At 42.8% G+C, this 16,841-nt stretch overlaps 23 non-coding genes across 23 annotated transcripts; all 23 read right to left on the minus strand.

Annotated features, from left to right (window-relative positions):
* Positions 1-5,450: 5,450 nt before the first annotated feature.
* Positions 5,451-5,523, minus strand: TRNAT-CGU (transfer RNA threonine (anticodon CGU)). Its single transcript has one exon. It is a non-coding gene; the product is annotated as a tRNA-Thr (tRNA).
* Positions 5,524-5,960: 437 nt separating this feature from the next.
* TRNAT-AGU (transfer RNA threonine (anticodon AGU)) lies at positions 5,961-6,034 on the minus strand. The gene has a single exon. It is a non-coding gene; the product is annotated as a tRNA-Thr (tRNA).
* Positions 6,035-6,464: 430 nt separating this feature from the next.
* Positions 6,465-6,537, minus strand: TRNAT-CGU (transfer RNA threonine (anticodon CGU)). Its single transcript has one exon. It is a non-coding gene; the product is annotated as a tRNA-Thr (tRNA).
* Positions 6,538-6,973: 436 nt separating this feature from the next.
* TRNAT-AGU (transfer RNA threonine (anticodon AGU)) lies at positions 6,974-7,049 on the minus strand. Its single transcript has one exon. It is a non-coding gene; the product is annotated as a tRNA-Thr (tRNA).
* Positions 7,050-7,478: 429 nt separating this feature from the next.
* On the minus strand, positions 7,479-7,551 carry TRNAT-CGU (transfer RNA threonine (anticodon CGU)). The gene has a single exon. It is a non-coding gene; the product is annotated as a tRNA-Thr (tRNA).
* Positions 7,552-7,988: 437 nt separating this feature from the next.
* Positions 7,989-8,062, minus strand: TRNAT-AGU (transfer RNA threonine (anticodon AGU)). Its single transcript has one exon. It is a non-coding gene; the product is annotated as a tRNA-Thr (tRNA).
* A 430-nt stretch (positions 8,063-8,492) lies between these two features.
* TRNAM-CAU (transfer RNA methionine (anticodon CAU)) lies at positions 8,493-8,565 on the minus strand. The gene has a single exon. It is a non-coding gene; the product is annotated as a tRNA-Met (tRNA).
* A 436-nt stretch (positions 8,566-9,001) lies between these two features.
* On the minus strand, positions 9,002-9,077 carry TRNAT-AGU (transfer RNA threonine (anticodon AGU)). Its single transcript has one exon. It is a non-coding gene; the product is annotated as a tRNA-Thr (tRNA).
* A 429-nt stretch (positions 9,078-9,506) lies between these two features.
* Positions 9,507-9,579, minus strand: TRNAT-CGU (transfer RNA threonine (anticodon CGU)). The gene has a single exon. It is a non-coding gene; the product is annotated as a tRNA-Thr (tRNA).
* Positions 9,580-10,015: 436 nt separating this feature from the next.
* On the minus strand, positions 10,016-10,089 carry TRNAT-AGU (transfer RNA threonine (anticodon AGU)). Its single transcript has one exon. It is a non-coding gene; the product is annotated as a tRNA-Thr (tRNA).
* Positions 10,090-10,520: 431 nt separating this feature from the next.
* Positions 10,521-10,593, minus strand: TRNAT-CGU (transfer RNA threonine (anticodon CGU)). The gene has a single exon. It is a non-coding gene; the product is annotated as a tRNA-Thr (tRNA).
* Positions 10,594-11,030: 437 nt separating this feature from the next.
* TRNAT-AGU (transfer RNA threonine (anticodon AGU)) lies at positions 11,031-11,104 on the minus strand. The gene has a single exon. It is a non-coding gene; the product is annotated as a tRNA-Thr (tRNA).
* A 431-nt stretch (positions 11,105-11,535) lies between these two features.
* TRNAT-CGU (transfer RNA threonine (anticodon CGU)) lies at positions 11,536-11,608 on the minus strand. Its single transcript has one exon. It is a non-coding gene; the product is annotated as a tRNA-Thr (tRNA).
* Positions 11,609-12,045: 437 nt separating this feature from the next.
* Positions 12,046-12,119, minus strand: TRNAT-AGU (transfer RNA threonine (anticodon AGU)). The gene has a single exon. It is a non-coding gene; the product is annotated as a tRNA-Thr (tRNA).
* A 431-nt stretch (positions 12,120-12,550) lies between these two features.
* Positions 12,551-12,623, minus strand: TRNAT-CGU (transfer RNA threonine (anticodon CGU)). Its single transcript has one exon. It is a non-coding gene; the product is annotated as a tRNA-Thr (tRNA).
* A 434-nt stretch (positions 12,624-13,057) lies between these two features.
* TRNAT-AGU (transfer RNA threonine (anticodon AGU)) lies at positions 13,058-13,131 on the minus strand. The gene has a single exon. It is a non-coding gene; the product is annotated as a tRNA-Thr (tRNA).
* A 431-nt stretch (positions 13,132-13,562) lies between these two features.
* Positions 13,563-13,635, minus strand: TRNAT-CGU (transfer RNA threonine (anticodon CGU)). The gene has a single exon. It is a non-coding gene; the product is annotated as a tRNA-Thr (tRNA).
* Positions 13,636-14,072: 437 nt separating this feature from the next.
* Positions 14,073-14,146, minus strand: TRNAT-AGU (transfer RNA threonine (anticodon AGU)). The gene has a single exon. It is a non-coding gene; the product is annotated as a tRNA-Thr (tRNA).
* A 432-nt stretch (positions 14,147-14,578) lies between these two features.
* TRNAT-CGU (transfer RNA threonine (anticodon CGU)) lies at positions 14,579-14,651 on the minus strand. Its single transcript has one exon. It is a non-coding gene; the product is annotated as a tRNA-Thr (tRNA).
* Positions 14,652-15,088: 437 nt separating this feature from the next.
* Positions 15,089-15,162, minus strand: TRNAT-AGU (transfer RNA threonine (anticodon AGU)). The gene has a single exon. It is a non-coding gene; the product is annotated as a tRNA-Thr (tRNA).
* Positions 15,163-15,592: 430 nt separating this feature from the next.
* TRNAT-CGU (transfer RNA threonine (anticodon CGU)) lies at positions 15,593-15,665 on the minus strand. The gene has a single exon. It is a non-coding gene; the product is annotated as a tRNA-Thr (tRNA).
* Positions 15,666-16,102: 437 nt separating this feature from the next.
* Positions 16,103-16,176, minus strand: TRNAT-AGU (transfer RNA threonine (anticodon AGU)). The gene has a single exon. It is a non-coding gene; the product is annotated as a tRNA-Thr (tRNA).
* A 430-nt stretch (positions 16,177-16,606) lies between these two features.
* On the minus strand, positions 16,607-16,679 carry TRNAM-CAU (transfer RNA methionine (anticodon CAU)). Its single transcript has one exon. It is a non-coding gene; the product is annotated as a tRNA-Met (tRNA).
* Between the last annotated feature and the right edge of the window lie 162 nt (positions 16,680-16,841).

Here is a 16,841-nt window from a genome sequence, read left to right on the forward strand (position 1 = left end):
CCCCGGGCCCTCAGGGGCCCTAGCCACTGCTCCTGAACCCAGCCAAGCAAGGGGAGGCTCCCCGGGCACATCGGAACCCCTTCCCGGGCCCTTGGCAGTGCGGCAGGCTGGGAGACAGGGCCCAGGGCCGGAGCACCCGACCCGGGGCCCGCCCGGGCCCCTGGACCCAGCCGGGGCTCCCAAGCCCGGAGGTGCATGGGACGCCTCCCCGGTCCCTCCGGACCCCGTCCCGGGCACCCTGCCACGCAGCAGGACCAAGGACAGAGCCCGGGGTGGGGAGGCCGCCCTCCCCGGGCCCTCAGGGGCCCTAGCCACTGCTCCTGAACACAGCCAAGCAAGGGGAGGCTCCCCGGGCACATCGGAACCCCTTCCCGGGCCCTTGGCAGTGCGGCAGGCTGGGAGACAGGGCCCAGGGCCGGAGCACCCGACCCGGGGCCCGCCCGGGCCCCTGGACCCAGCCGGGGCTCCCAAGCCCGGAGGTGCATGGGACGCCTCCCCGGTCCCTCCGGACCCCGTCCCGGGCACCCTGCCACGCAGCAGGACCAAGGACAGAGCCCGGGGTGGGGAGGCCGCCCTCCCCGGGCCCTCAGGGGCCCTAGCCACTGCTCCTGAACCCAGCCAAGCAAGGGGAGGCTCCCCGGGAACAACGGAACCCATTCCTAGGCCCTTGGCAGTGCGGTAGGCTGGGAGACAGGGCCCAGGGCCGGAGCACCCGACCCGGGGCCCGCCCGGGCCCCTGGACCCAGCCGGGGCTCCCAAGCCCGGAGGTGCATGGGACGCCTCCCCGGTCCCTCCGGACCCCGTCCCGGGCACCCTGCCACGCAGCAGGACCAAGGACAGAGCCCGGGGTGGGGAGGCCGCCCTCCCCGGGCCCTCAGGGGCCCTAGCCACTGCTCCTGAACCCAGCCAAGCAAGGGGAGGCTCCCCGGGAACAACGGAACCCATTCCTAGGCCCTTGGCAGTGCGGTAGGCTGGGAGACAGGGACCAGGGCCGGAGCACCCGACCCGGGGCCCGCCCGGGCCCCTGGACCCAGCCGGGGCTCCCAAGCCCGGAGGTGCATGGGACGCCTCCCCGGTCCCTCCGGACCCCGTCCCGGGCACCCTGCCACGCAGCAGGACCAAGGACAGAGCCCGGGGTGGGGAGGCCGCCCTCCCCGGGCCCTCAGGGGCCCAAGCCACTGCTCCTGAACCCAGCCAAGCAAGGGTAGGCTCCCCGGGAACAACGGAACCCATTCCTAGGCCCTTGGCAGTGCGGTAGGCTGGGAGACAGGGACCAGGGCCGGAGCACCCGACCCGGGGGCCCGCCCGGGCCCCTGGACCCAGCCGGGGCTCCCAAGCCCGGAGGCGCATGGGACGCCTCCCCGGACCCATGGAGCCCGTCCTGGGCATTGAGCCATGCCGTTGGCCTGGAGATGGGTGCCCCGGACGCCCGGGGGAGGTCTGTCCGGGACACATGGAGCCCGTCCTGGGCATTGAACCATGTCGTTGGCCTGGAGAAGGGAGCCCCGGACGCCCGGGGGAGGACTGCCCGGTACCCGTGGAGCCCTTCCCGGGTACTTTGCAACGCCGTTGGCCTCCTGGAGATGGGTGCCCCGAACGCCCGGGGGGCGGGCTGCCCGGGACCCATGGAGCCCGTCCTGGGCACTCTGACCTGCTGTTGGCCCGGGGGGGAGGGACCCCAGACGACCGGGACCCGTGGAGCCCGTCCTTGGCACTCTGACAAGCCGTTGGCCCGGGGAAGGGAGCCCCAGACGACCGGGACCTGTGGAGCCCGTCCTGGGCACTCCTGTATGCCGTTGGCCCGGGGAAGGGAGCCCCGGACGTCCGGGACCCGTGGAGCCCGTCCTGGGCACTCCTGTATGCCGTTGGCCCGGGGAAGGGAGCCCCGGACGTCCGGGACCCGTGGAGCCCGTCCTGGGCACTCTGAAATGCTTTGGCCCGGGGAAGGGAGCCCCGGACACCCAGGGGGAGGACTGCCCGGGACCCGTGGAACTCGTCCTGGGCACTCTGACATGCCGCTGGCCCGGGGAAGGGTGCCCCGGACGCCCGGGGCCCGTGGAGCCCGTCCTGGGCACTCTGACAAGCCGTTGGCCCGGGGAAGGGAGACCTGGACGCCCGGAACCCGTGGAGCCCGTCCTGGGCACTCTGAAATGCTTTGGCCTGGAGAAGGGAGCCCCCCCCGGACGCCCGGGGGAGGACTGCCCGGGACCCGTGGAACTGGTCCTGGGCACTCTGACATGCCGCTGGCCCGGGGAAGGGTGCCCCGGATGACCGGGGCCCGTGGAGCCCGTCCTGGGCACTCTGACATGCCGCTGGCCCGGGGAAGGGAGCCCCGGACGCCCGGGGCCCGTGGAGCCCGTCCCGGGCACTCTGCCATGCCGTCAGCCTGGATGGAGCCCCGGACGCCCGGGGGGACGAAGGCCCGGGACGCATGGAGCCTGTCCCGGGCACTCTGCCATGCCGTCGGCCTGGATGGAGCACCGGACGCCCGGGGGACGACTGCCCAAGAGCCATGGAGCCCGTCCTGGGCAATTTGACATGCAGTTGGCCTGGAGGAAGGAAGCTCCGGGTGGCCTAGGGAGGTGTTGCCCAGGCATATCCCATCTGGTCCCCATGGCAGAGAACCACAAAACCTGGAGGGGTGTCCGGGCATACCCTGCCCCTAGTAATCCGGAGGGAAATTACCCCCCTTTCTTGCAATCCGTGCACGCGAGGTGACAGAGGGGACCCAAGGCGTAAAAGAACCCGAGCTCATGGAGCCCTAGCTGGGATCCGGGAGGCGAATGGCACCTCATCGGGACTTCCAGGGAAGCCCGGCCATCTGGTCGCCCCATTGGAAAGCATCGCGGGCGACCAGATGGCCCGGATCGAAAGGACTCCCAGCTCCCCATCCACCCCAAGCCTTCGCGGTAGGGTTCCTGACTGCCAGCCCACGCAAGGCAGGGCTCTTGGACCCCGGCTGGGCCTCAGGCGCAGGTTGGACCACCGGAGCTCTAGGGCCCGGACGACCTGGGGGAGGAATGCCCGGGACCCGTGGAGCCCGTCCTGGGTACTTTGACATGCCGTCGGCCTGGAGGTGGGTGCCCCGGACGCCCCGGGGGAAGCTGCCCGGGACCCATGGAGCCCGTCCTGGGTACTTTGACATTCCGTCGGCCTGGAGGTGGGTCCCCCGGACGCCCGGGGGGTGGTCTGCCCGGGACCCATGGAGCCCGTCCTGGGTACTTTGCCTATGCCGTTGGCCTCATGGAGATGGGTGCCCCGGACGCCCGGGGGGACGAATGCCCGGGACGCATGGAGCCCGTCCTGGGCACTTTTCAATGCCTTCGGCCTGGAGCCCCCAGACACCCAGGGGAGGACCACCGTGAAAGCCATGGAGCCCGACCCGGGCACTCTGCCATGCCGTCGGCCTGGATGGAGCCCCGGACGCCCGGGGGACGAATGCCCGGGACGCATGGAGCCCGTCCTGGGCACTTTTCAATGCCGTCAGCCTGGAAGGAGCCCCGGACGCCCGGGGGACGACTGCCCAGGAGCCATGGAGCCCGTCCTGGGCAATTTGACATGCAGTTGGCCTGGAGGAAGGAAGCACCGGGTGGCCTAGGGAGGTGTTGCCCAGGCATAGCCCATCTGGTCCCCATGGCAGAGAACCACCAGCCTCGGAGGGGTGTCCGGGCGTACCCTTCTCCCTAGTAATCCGGAGGAAAATGACCCCCTTTTCTTGTAATCTGTGCACGCGAGGTGACAGAGGGGACCCAAGGCGCGAATGTACCCAACCTCCTGGAGCCCTCGCTGGGATCCGGGCGGCGAATGGCACCTCATCGGGACTTCCAGGGAAGTTCGGCCATCTGGTCGCCCCTCAGGAAAGCGTTGCGGGCGACCAGATGCCCGAGGGGATCCGGGCGAGCAGATGGCCGAGGGAATCTGGGCGATCAGATGGCTGGACACGGAAGTGAAGCCGCCTGGACTCTCCCGACCCTGTCCCCGTCCCCGTGCCCGTGCCCGGGACGCATGGAGCCCGTCCTGGGCACTTTTCCATGCCTTCGGCCTGGAGCCCCCAGACACCCAGGGGAGGACCACCGTGAAAGCCATGGAGCCCGACCCGGGCACTCTGCCATGCCGTCGGCCTGGATGGAGCCCCGGACGCCCGGGGGACAAATGCCCGGGACGCATGGAGCCCGTCCTGGGCACTTTCGAAGCCCCGACACCCTGGGGAGGACCACCCTGGAAACCATGGAGCCCGACCCGGGCACTCTGCCATGCCGTCGGCCTGGATGGAGCCCCGGACGCCCGGGGGACAAATGCCCGGGACGCATGGAGCCCGTCCTGGGTACTTTTCCATGCCGTCGGCCAGGAGCCCCCTGACACCCAGGGGAGGACCACCGTGAAAACCATGGAGCCCGACCCGGGCACTCTGCCATACCGTCAGCCTGGATGTAGCCCCGGACGCCCGGGGGACGAATGCCCGGGACGCATGGAGCCCGTCCCGGGCACTCTGCCATGCCGTCCTGACAAATTCGTACGGACTCCTAACCTTACGACACGGATCGGAATCGAGCCCTCTCTGACCCAGCAGTTTCAGGCGCCCGGGGGACGAATGCCCGGGACGCATGGAGCCCGACCCGGGCACACTGCCTTGCCGCCGGCCTGGATGGAGCCCCGGACGCCCGGGGGACGAATGCCCGGGACGCATGGAGCCCGTCCCGGGCACTCTGCCATGCCGTCGGCCTGGATGGAGCCCCGGACGCCCGGGGGACGACTGCCCAAGAGCCATGGAGCCCATCCCGGGCACTCTGCCATGCCGTCCCGACAAATTCGTACGGACTCCTAACCTTCCGACACGGATCGGAATCGAGCCCTTTCTGACCCAGCAGATTTCAGGTTGATTTGCTATATACTTTACGTACGATTTTATGGGGGCCGATTCCGATCCGGTACGTAAAAGCAAATACGACCGACATGTCGGACAACCACGTACACCCAGGGGATAGGACTGCCCGGGTCACATGGACCCCGTCCTGGGCACTCTGATCTGCCGCCGGCGCCGGGGATCGAACCGTGATCACCAGATGGGGATATCCCAAAAATCTGGCATGGATACGGCCCGCCAGGACAGGTTTGGGCACCCCTGTTTTAGATGAAGACGTTTCACTTATTCAAAAACACCTCTCTAATTTGAAGTTCACCCTATTCATAGAATTTTAAAATATACCTTGCCGAAGAGTGGATTAGTTGAACTCAGAAAATAGAGTGATCATACGGCTCTATCTTGTTCTTTGTCATTTACTTTTCGATATTTCAGTCAATGCATTCCTATAAAATCTTCACAATACCAAGTATTTTATTTCATTTTATGATAACTTTTTCTAATTTTCATAGAACCAGACGTTTAATTCTTAAAATGTATTTAACACTTGTTTGATGAAAAATATTCCTAAAGCATGGAGAAAACAGTTAGGTGTTACTGAGATTTGAACTCAGGATTTCCTGTTTACGAGACAGGCGCTTTAACCACTAAGCCACAGCACCAACGTCAATAGTAAAAAATACATAAATAATCTACTGCTGATGATGAAATTTTGTTTCCTGCTATAAATTCTTCTTTATATGTACTGTAATCTTAAACACAATAAGATACTCAATCACTAAACAAGTATTAATATGTTTCAATAAACAGGTACTCTTACAAAACCCAATGTTATTTCTTGAATACATTATATTTTTTTTTTCATGAAGGCATTAATATAGCTCAAATCGAGGTAGTAATGTCATATACGTCTTTCTCATAGATAAGTCTTTTTTTATTTTGCAACAACAGTATTCACTCTATAATCTTGAAAATAGTTTGGTTTTTATGAGGTTTAAGATGATCTGTTCAACAGTAAGATGAATCAGACTTTTATATTTTAATTGTATCAGAATAGGACCTAATGAAATTAATTTGTTATATAACAAAGAGAAAAGCAAGGCGCTGCTGAGAGTTGAACTCAGGGTCTCCTGTTTACTAGACAGGCGCTTTAACCAGCTAAGCCACAGCACCCCCTTGAGTCTTCACTTTGAAAGACTTTTCTTTATGGTGTTCAAGAGAATATTGCTTTTTCACTTTCATATTCTTTTATACGTTCACAGACTTCTCTACTCAAACACTTTAGATGAAGAAGCTTCACTTATTCAAAAACACCTCTCTAATTTGAAGTTTACCCTATTCATAGAATTTTAAAATATACCTTGCCGAAGAGTGGATTAGTTGAACTCAACAATAGAGTGATCATACGGCTCTATCTTGTTCTTTGTCATTTACTTTTCGATATTTCAGTCAATGCATTCCTATAAAAATCTTCACAATGCCAAGTATTTTATTTCATTTTATGATAACTTATTCTAAAGTTCATAGAACCAGACGTTTATTCTTAAATTGTATTCAACATTTGTTTGATGAAAAATATTCATAAAGCATGGAGAAAACAGTTAGGTGCTACTGAGATTTGAACTCAGGATTTCTTGTTAACGAGACAGGCGCTTTAACCACTAAGCCACAGCACCAACGTCAATAGCTAAAAATACATAAATAATCTACTGCTGATGATGAAATTTTGTTTCCTGCTATAAATTCTTCTTTATATGTACTGTAATCTTAAACACAAAAAGATACTCAATCACTAAACAAGTATTAATATGTTTTAAAAAACTGGTACTCTTATAAAACCCAATGTTATTTCTTGAATACATTACATTTTTTTTTCATGAAGGCATTAATATAGTTCAAATCGAGGTAGTAATGTCATCTATGTCGTTCTCATAGATATGTCTTATTTTATTTTGCAATAACAGTATTCACTCTATAATCTTGAAAATACTTTGGCTTTTATGAGGTTGAAGATGATCTGTTCAACAGTAAGATGAATCAGACGTTTATATTTTAATTGTATCAGAATAGTACCTAATGAAATTGATTTGTTATATAATAAAGAGAAAAGCAAGGCGCTGCTGAGAGTTGAACTCAGGATCTCCTGTTTACTAGACAGGCGCTTTAACCAGCTAAGCCACAGCACGCCCTTGAGTCTTAACTTTGAAAGACTTTTCTTTATGGTGTTCAAGAGAATATTGCTTTTTCACTTTCATATTCTTTTGTAAGTTCACAGACTTCTCTACTCAAACAGTTTAGATGAAGACGCTTCACTTATTCAAAAACACCTCTTTAATTTGAAGTTTTCCCTATTCATAGAATTTTAAAATATACCTTGCCGAAGAGTGGATTAGTTGAACTCAACAATAGAGTGATCATACGGCTCTATCTTGTTCTTTGTCATTTACTTTTCGATATTTCAGTCAATGCATTCCTATAAAAATCTTCACAATACCAAGTATTTTATTTCATTTTATGATAACTTATTCTAAAGTTCATAGAACCAGATGTTTAATTCTTAAAATGTATTCAATACTTGTTTGATGAAAAATATTCCTAAAGCATGGAGAAAACAGTTAGGTGCTACTGAGATTTGAACTCAGGATATCCTGTTTACGAGACAGGCGCTTTAACCACTAAGCCACAGCACCAACGTCAACAGCAAAAAATACATAAATAATCTACTGCTGATGATGAAATTTTGTTCCCTGCTATAAATTTTTCTTTATATGTACTGTAATCTTAAACACAATAAGATACTCAATCACTAAACAAGTATTAATATGTTTTAATAAACAGGTACTCTTATAAAACCCAAGGGTATTTCTTGAATACTTTATAATTTTTTTTTCATGAAAGCATTAATATAGCTCAAATAGAGGTAGTAATGTCATATACGTCTTTCTCATAGATATGTCTTTTTTTATTTTGCAACAACATTATTCACTCTATAATCTTGAAAATACTTTGGTTTTTATGAGGTTTAAGATGATCTGTTCAACAGTAAGATGAATCAGACTTTTATATTTTCATTGTATCAGAATAGGACCTAATGAAATTGATTTGTTACATAACAAAGAGAAAAGCAAGGCGCTGCTGAGAGTTGAACTCAGGATCTCCTGTTTACTAGACAGGCGCTTTAACCAGCTAAGCCACAGCACCCCCTTGAGTCTTTACTTTGAAAGACTTTTCTTTATGGTGTTCAAGAGAATATTGCTTTTTCACTTTCATATTCTTTTATAAGTTCACAGACTTCTCTACTCAAACACTTTAGATGAAGACGCTTCACTTATTCAAAAACACCTCTCTAATTTGAAGTTTACCCTATTCATAGAATTTTAAAATATACCTTGCCGAAGAGTGGATTAGTTGAACTCAACAATAGAGTGATCATACGTCTCTATCTTGTTCTTTGTCATTTACTTTTCGATATTTCAGTCAATGCATTCCTATAAAAATCTTCACAATGCCAAGTATTTTATTTCATTTTATGATAACTTATTCTGAAGTTCATAGAACCAGACGTTTATTCTTAAATTGTATTCAACATTTGTTTGATGAAAAATATTCCTAAAGCATGGAGAATACAGTTAGGTGCTGCTGAGATTTGAACTCAGCATTTCCTGTTTATGAGACAGGCGCTTTAACCACTAAGCCACACCACCAACGTCAATAACAAAAAATACATAAATAATCTATTGTTGATGATGAAATTTTGTTTCCTGCTATAAATTCTTCTTTATATGTACTGTAATCTTAAACACAAAAAGATACTCAATCACTAAACAAGTATTAATATGTTTTAATAAACTGTTACTCTTATAAAACCCAATGTTATTTCTTGAATACATTACATTTTTTTTTCATGAAGGCATTAATATAGTTCAAATCGAGGTAGTAATGTCATCTATGTCGTTCTCATAGATATGTCTTATTTTATTTTGCAATAACAGTATTCACTCTATAATCTTGAAAATACTTTGGCTTTTATGAGGTTGAAGATGATCTGTTCAACAGTAAGATGAATCAGACTTTTATATTTTAATTGTATCAGAATAGTACCTAATGAAATTGATTTGTTATATAATAAAGAGAAAAGCAAGGCGCTGCTGAGAGTTGAACTCAGGATCTCCTGTTTACTAGACAGGCGCTTTAACCAGCTAAGCCACAGCACGCCCTTGAGTCTTAACTTTGAAAGACTTTTCTTTATGGTGTTCAAGAGAATATTGCTTTTTCACTTTCATATTCTTTTGTAAGTTCACAGACTTCTCTACTCAAACAGTTTAGATGAAGACGCTTCACTTATTCAAAAACACCTCTTTAATTTGAAGTTTTCCCTATTCATAGAATTTTAAAATATACCTTGCCGAAGAGTGGATTAGTTGAACTCAACAATAGAGTGATCATACGGCTCTATCTTGTTCTTTGTCATTTACTTTTCGATATTTCAGTCAATGCATTCCTATAAAAATCTTCACAATACCAAGTATTTTATTTCATTTTATGATAACTTATTCTAAAGTTCATAGAACCAGATGTTTAATTCTTAAAATGTATTCAATACTTGTTTGATGAAAAATATTCCTAAAGCATGGAGAAAACAGTTAGGTGCTACTGAGATTTGAACTCAGGATATCCTGTTTACGAGACAGGCGCTTTAACCACTAAGCCACAGCACCAACGTCAACAGCAAAAAATACATAAATAATCTACTGCTGATGATGAAATTTTGTTCCCTGCTATAAATTTTTCTTTATATGTACTGTAATCTTAAACACAATAAGATACTCAATCACTAAACAAGTATTAATATGTTTTAATAAACAGGTACTCTTATAAAACCCAAGGGTATTTCTTGAATACTTTATAATTTTTTTTCATGAAAGCATTAATATAGCTCAAATAGAGGTAGTAATGTCATATACGTCTTTCTCATAGATATGTCTTTTTTTATTTTGCAACAACATTATTCACTCTATAATCTTGAAAATACTTTGGTTTTTATGAGGTTTAAGATGATCTGTTCAACAGTAAGATGAATCAGACTTTTATATTTTAATTGTATCAGAATAGGACCTAATGAAATTGATTTGTTACATAACAAAGAGAAAAGCAAGGCGCTGCTGAGAGTTGAACTCAGGATCTCCTGTTTACTAGACAGGCGCTTTAACCAGCTAAGCCACAGCACCCCCTTGAGTCTTTACTTTGAAAGACTTTTCTTTATGGTGTTCAAGAGAATATTGCTTTTTCACTTTCATATTCTTTTATAAGTTCACAGACTTCTCTACTCAAACACTTTAGATGAAGACGCTTCACTTATTCAAAAACACCTCTCTAATTTGAAGTTTACCCTATTCATAGAATTTTAAAATATACCTTGCCGAAGAGTGGATTAGTTGAACTCAACAATAGAGTGATCATACGGCTCTATCTTGTTCTTTGTCATTTACTTTTCGATATTTCAGTCAATGCATTCCTATAAAAATCTTCACAATACCAAGTATTTTATTTCATTTTATGATAACTTATTCTAAAGTTCATAGAACCAGACGTTTAATTCTTAAAATGTATTCAATACTTGTTTGATGAAAAATATTCCTAAAGCATGGAGAAAACAGTTAGGTGCTACTGAGATTTGAACTCAGGATATCCTGTTTACGAGACAGGCGCTTTAACCACTAAGCCACAGCACCAACGTCAACAGCAAAAAATACATAAATAATCTACTGCTGATGATGAAATTTTGTTCCCTGCTATACATTTTTCTTTATATGTACTGTAATCTTAAACACAATAAGATACTCAATCACTAAACAAGTATTAATATGTTTTAATAAACAGGTACTCTTATAAAACCCAAGGGTATTTCTTGAATACTTTATAATTTTTTTTTCATGAAAGCATTAATATAGCTCAAATCGAGGTAGTAATGTCATATACGTCTTTCTCATAGATATTACTTTTTTTATTTTGCAACAACAGTATTCACTCTATAATCTTGAAAATACTTTGGTTTTTATGAGGTTTAAGATGATCTGTTCAACAGTAAGATGAATCAGACTTTTATATTTTAATTGTATCAGAATAGGACCTAATGAAATTGATTTGTTATATAACAAAGAGAAAAGCAAGGCGCTGCTGAGAGTTGAACTCAGGATCTCCTGTTTACTAGACAGGCGCTTTAACCAGCTAAGCCACAGCACCCCCTTGACTCTTTACTTTGAAAGACTTTTCTTTATGGTGTTCAAGAGAATATTGCTTTTTCACTTTCATATTCTTTTATAAGTTCACAGACTTCTATACTCAAACACTTTAGATGAAGACGCTTCACTTATTCAAAAACACCTCTCTAATTTGAAGTTTACCCTATTCATAGAATTTTAAAATATACCTTGCCGAAGAGTGGATTAGTTGAACTCAACAATAGAGTGATCATACGGCTCTATCTTGTTCTTTGTCATTTACTTTTCGATATTTCAGTCAATGCATTCCTATAAAAATCTTCACAATACCAAGTATTTTATTTCATTTTATGATAACTTATTCTAAAGTTCATAGAACCAGACGTTTAATTCTTAAAATGTATTCAATACTTGTTTGATGAAAAATATTCCTAAAGCATGGAGAAAACAGTTAGGTGCTACTGAGATTTGAACTCAGGATTTCCTGTTAACGAGACAAGCGCTTTAACCACTAAGCCACAGCACCAACGTCAATAGCAAAAAATACATAAATAATCTACTGCTGATGATGAAATTTTGTTCCCTGCTATAAATTCTTCTTTATATGTACTGTAATCTTAAACACAATAAGATACTCAATCACTAAACAAGTATTAATATGTTTTAATAAACAGGTACTCTTATAAATCCCAATGTTATTTCTTGAATACATTATATTTAATTTTTTATGAAGGCATTAATATAGCTCAAATCGAGGTAGTAATGTCATATACGTCTTTCTCATAGATATGTCTTTTTTTATTTTGCAACAACAGTATTCACTCTATAATCTTGAAAATACTTTGGTTTTTATGAGGTTTAAGATGATCTGTTCAACAGTAAGATGAATCAGACTTTTATATTTTAATTGTATCAGAATAGTACCTAATGAAATTGATTTGTTATATAATAAAGAGAAAAGCAAGGCGCTGCTGAGAGTTGAACTCAGGATCTCCTGTTTACTAGACAGGCGCTCTAACCAGCTAAGCCACAGCACCCCCTTTAGTCTTTACTTTGAAAGACTTTTCTTTATGGTGTTCAAGAGAATATTGCTTTTTCACTTTCATATTCTTTTATAAGTTCACAGACTTCTCTACTCAAACACTTTAGATGAAGACGCTTCACTTATTCAAAAACACCTCTCTAATTTGAAGTTTACCCTATTCATAGAATTTTAAAATATACCTTGCCGAAGAGTGGATTAGTTGAACTCAACAATAGAGTGATCATACGTCTCTATCTTGTTCTTTGTCATTTACTTTTCGATATTTCAGTCAATGCATTCCTATAAAAATCTTCACAATACCAAGTATTTTATTTCATTTTATGATAACTTATTCTAAAGTTCATAGAACCAGACGTTTAATTCTTAAAATGTATTCAATACTTGTTTGATGAAAAATATTCCTAAAGCATGGAGAAAACAGTTAGGTGCTACTGAGATTTGAACTCAGGATTTCCTGTTAACGAGACAGGCGCTTTAACCACTAAGCCACAGCACCAAAGTCAATAGCAAAAAATACATAAATAATCTACTGCTGATGATGAAATTTTGTTCCCTGCTATAAATTCTTCTTTATATGTACTGTAATCTTAAACACAATAAGATACTCAATCACTAAACAAGTATTAATATGTTTTAATAAACAGGTACTCTTATAAATCCCAATGTTATTTCTTGAATACATTATATTTTTTTTTATGAAGGCATTAATATAGCTCAAATCGAGGTAGTAATGTCATATACGTCTTTCTCATAGATATGTCTTTTTTATTTTGCAACAACAGTATTCACTCTATAATCATGAAAATACTTTGGTTTTTATGAGGTTTAAGATGATCTGTTCAACAGTAAGATGAATCAGACTTTTATATTTTAATTGTATCAGAATAGGACCTAATGAAATTGATTTGTTATATAACAAAGAGAAAAGCAAGGCGCTGCTGAGAGTTGAACTCAGGATCTCCTGTTTACTAGACAGGCGCTTTAACCAGCTAAGCCACAGCACCCCCTTTAGTCTTTACTTTGAAAGACTTTTCTTTATGGAGTTCAAGAGAATATTGCTTTTTCACTTTCATATTCTTTTATAAGTTCACAGACTTCTCTACTCAAACACTTTAGATGAAGACGCTTCACTTATTCAAAAACACCTCTCTAATTTGAAGTTTACCCTATTCATAGAATTTTAAAATATACCTTGCCGAAGAGTGGATTAGTTGAACTCAACAATAGAGTGATCATACGGCTCTATCTTGTTCTTTGTCATTTACTTTTCGATATTTCAGTCAATGCATTCCTATAAAAATCTTCACAATACCAAGAATTTTATTTCATTTTATGATAACTTATTCTAAAGTTCATAGAACCAGACGTTTAATTCTTAAAATGTATTCAATACTTGTTTGATGAAAAATATTCCTAAAGCATGGAGAAAACAGTTAGGTGCTACTGAGATTTGAACTCAGGATTTCCTGTTTACGAGACAGGCGCTTTAACCACTAAGCCACAGCACCAAAGTCAATAGCAAAAAATACATAAAAAATCTACTGCTGATGATGAAATTTTGTTCCCTGCTATAAATTCTTCTTTATATGTACTGTAATCTTAAACACAATAAGATACTCAATCACTAAACAAGTATTAATATGTTTTAATAAACAGGTACTCTTATAAAACCCAATGTTATTTCTTGAATACATTATATTTTTTTTTTCATGAAGGCATTAATATAGCTCAAATAGAGGTAGTAATGTCATATACGTCTTTCTCATAGATAACTCTTTTTTTATTTTGCAACAACAGTATTCACTCTATAATTTTGAAAATACTTTGGTTTTTATGAGGTTTAAGATGATCTGTTCAACAGTAAGATGAATCAGACTTTTATATTTTAATTGTATCAGAATAGGACCTAATGAAATTGATTTGTTATATAACAAAGAGAAATGCAAGGCGCTGCTGAGAGTTGAACTCAGGATCTCCGGTTTACTAGACAGGCGCTTTAACCAGCTAAGCCACAGCACCCCCTTGGGTCTTTACTTTGAAAGACTTTTCTTTATGGTGTTCAAGAGAATATTGCTTTTTCACTTTCATATTCTTTTATAAGTTCACAGACTTCTCTACTCAAACACTTTAGATGAAGACGTTTCACTTATTCAAAAACACCTCTCTAATTTGAAGTTCACCCTATTCATAGAATTTTAAAATATACCTTGCCGAAGAGTGGATTAGTTGAACTCAGAAAATAGAGTGATCATACGGCTCTATCTTGTTCTTTGTCATTTACTTTTCGATATTTCAGTCAATGCATTCCTATAAAAATCTTCACAATACCAAGTATTTTATTTCATTTTATGATAACTTTTTCTAATTTTCATAGAACCAGACGTTTAATTCTTAAAATGTATTTAACACTTGTTTGATGAAAAATATTCCTAAAGCATGGAGAAAACAGTTAGGTGTTACTGAGATTTGAACTCAGGATTTCCTGTTTACGAGACAGGCGCTTTAACCACTAAGCCACAGCACCAACGTCAATAGTAAAAAATACATAAATAATCTACTGCTGATGATGAAATTTTGTTTCCTGCTATAAATTCTTCTTTATATGTACTGTAATCTTAAACACAATAAGATACTCAATCACTAAACAAGTATTAATATGTTTCAATAAACAGGTACTCTTACAAAACCCAATGTTATTTCTTGAATACATTATATTTTTTTTTTCATGAAGGCATTAATATAGCTCAAATCGAGGTAGTAATGTCATATACGTCTTTCTCATAGATATGTCTTTTTTTATTTTGCAACAACAGTATTCACTCTATAATCTTGAAAATACTTTGGTTTTTATGAGGTTTAAGATGATCTGTTCAACAGTAAGATGAATCAGACTTTTATATTTTAATTGTATCAGAATAGGACCTAATGAAATTAATTTGTTATATAACAAAGAGAAAAGCAAGGCGCTGCTGAGAGTTGAACTCAGGGTCTCCTGTTTACTAGACAGGCGCTTTAACCAGCTAAGCCACAGCACCCCCTTGAGTCTTCACTTTGAAAGACTTTTCTTTATGGTGTTCAAGAGAATATTGCTTTTTCACTTTCATATTCTTTTATACGTTCACGGACTTCTCTACTCAAACACTTTAGATGAAGAAGCTTCACTTATTCAAAAACACCTCTCTAATTTGAAGTTTACCCTATTCATAGAATTTTAAAATATACCTTGCCGAAGAGTGGATTAGTTGAACTCAACAATAGAGTGATCATACGGCTCTATCTTGTTCTTTGTCATTTACTTTTTGATATTTCAGTCAATGCATTCCTATAAAAATCTTCACAATGCCAAGTATTTTATTTCATTTCATGATAACTTATTCTAAAGTTCATAGAACCAGACGTTTATTCTTAAATTGTATTCAACATTTGTTTGATGAAAAATATTCATAAAGCATGGAGAAAACAGTTAGGTGCTACTGAGATTTGAACTCAGGATTTCTTGTTAACGAGACAGGCGCTTTAACCACTAAGCCACAGCACCAACGTCAATAGCTAAAAATACATAAATAATCTACTGCTGATGATGAAATTTTGTTTCCTGCTATAAATTCTTCTTTATATGTACTGTAATCTTAAACACAATAAGATACTCAATCACTAAACAAGTATTAATATGTTTCAATAAACAGGTACTCTTATAAAACCCAATGTTATTTCTTGAATACATTATATTTTTTTTTTCATGAAGGCATTAATATAGCTCAAATCGAGGTAGTAATGTCATATACGTCTTTCTCATAGATATGTCTTTTTTTATTTTGCAACAACAGTATTCACTCTATAATCTTGAAAATACTTTGGTTTTTATGAGGTTTAAGATGATCTGTTCAACAGTAAGATGAATCAGACTTTTATATTTTAATTGTATCAGAATAGGACCTAATGAAATTAATTTGTTATATAACAAAGAGAAAAGCAAGGCGCTGCTGAGAGTTGAACTCAGGATCTCCTGTTTACTAGACAGGCGCTTTAACCAGCTAAGCCACAGCACCTCCTTGAGTCTTTACTTTGAAAGACTTTTCTTTATGGTGTTCAAGAGAATATTGCTTTTTCACTTTCATATTCTTTTATAAGTTCACAGACCTCTCTACTCAAACACTTTAGATGAAGAAGCTTCACTTATTCAAAAACACCTCTCTAATTTGAAGTTTACCCTATTCATAGAATTTTAAAATATACCTTGCCGAAGAGTGGATTAGTTGAACTCAACAATAGAGTGATCATAAGGCTCTATCTTGTTCTTTGTCATTTACTTTTCGATATTTCAGTCAATGCATTCCTATAAAAATCTTCACAATGCCAAGTATTTTATTTCATTTTATGATAACTTATTCTGAAGTTCATAGAACCAGACGTTTATTCTTAAATTGTATTCAACATTTGTTTGATGAAAAATATTCCTAAAGCATGGAGAATACAGTTAGGTGCTGCTGAGATTTGAACTCAGCATTTCCTGTTTATGAGACAGGCGCTTTAACCACTAAGCCACACCACCAACGTCAATAACAAAAAATACATAAATAATCTATTGTTGATGATGAAATTTTGTTTCCTGCTATAAATTCTTCTTTATATGTACTGTAATCTTAAACACAAAAAGATACTCAATCACTAAACAAGTATTAATATGTTTTAATAAACTGGTACTCTTATAAAA

Source organism: Lissotriton helveticus, chromosome 12, assembly GCF_964261635.1.
Source record: "Lissotriton helveticus chromosome 12, aLisHel1.1, whole genome shotgun sequence".
NCBI lineage: Eukaryota > Metazoa > Chordata > Amphibia > Caudata > Salamandridae > Lissotriton > Lissotriton helveticus.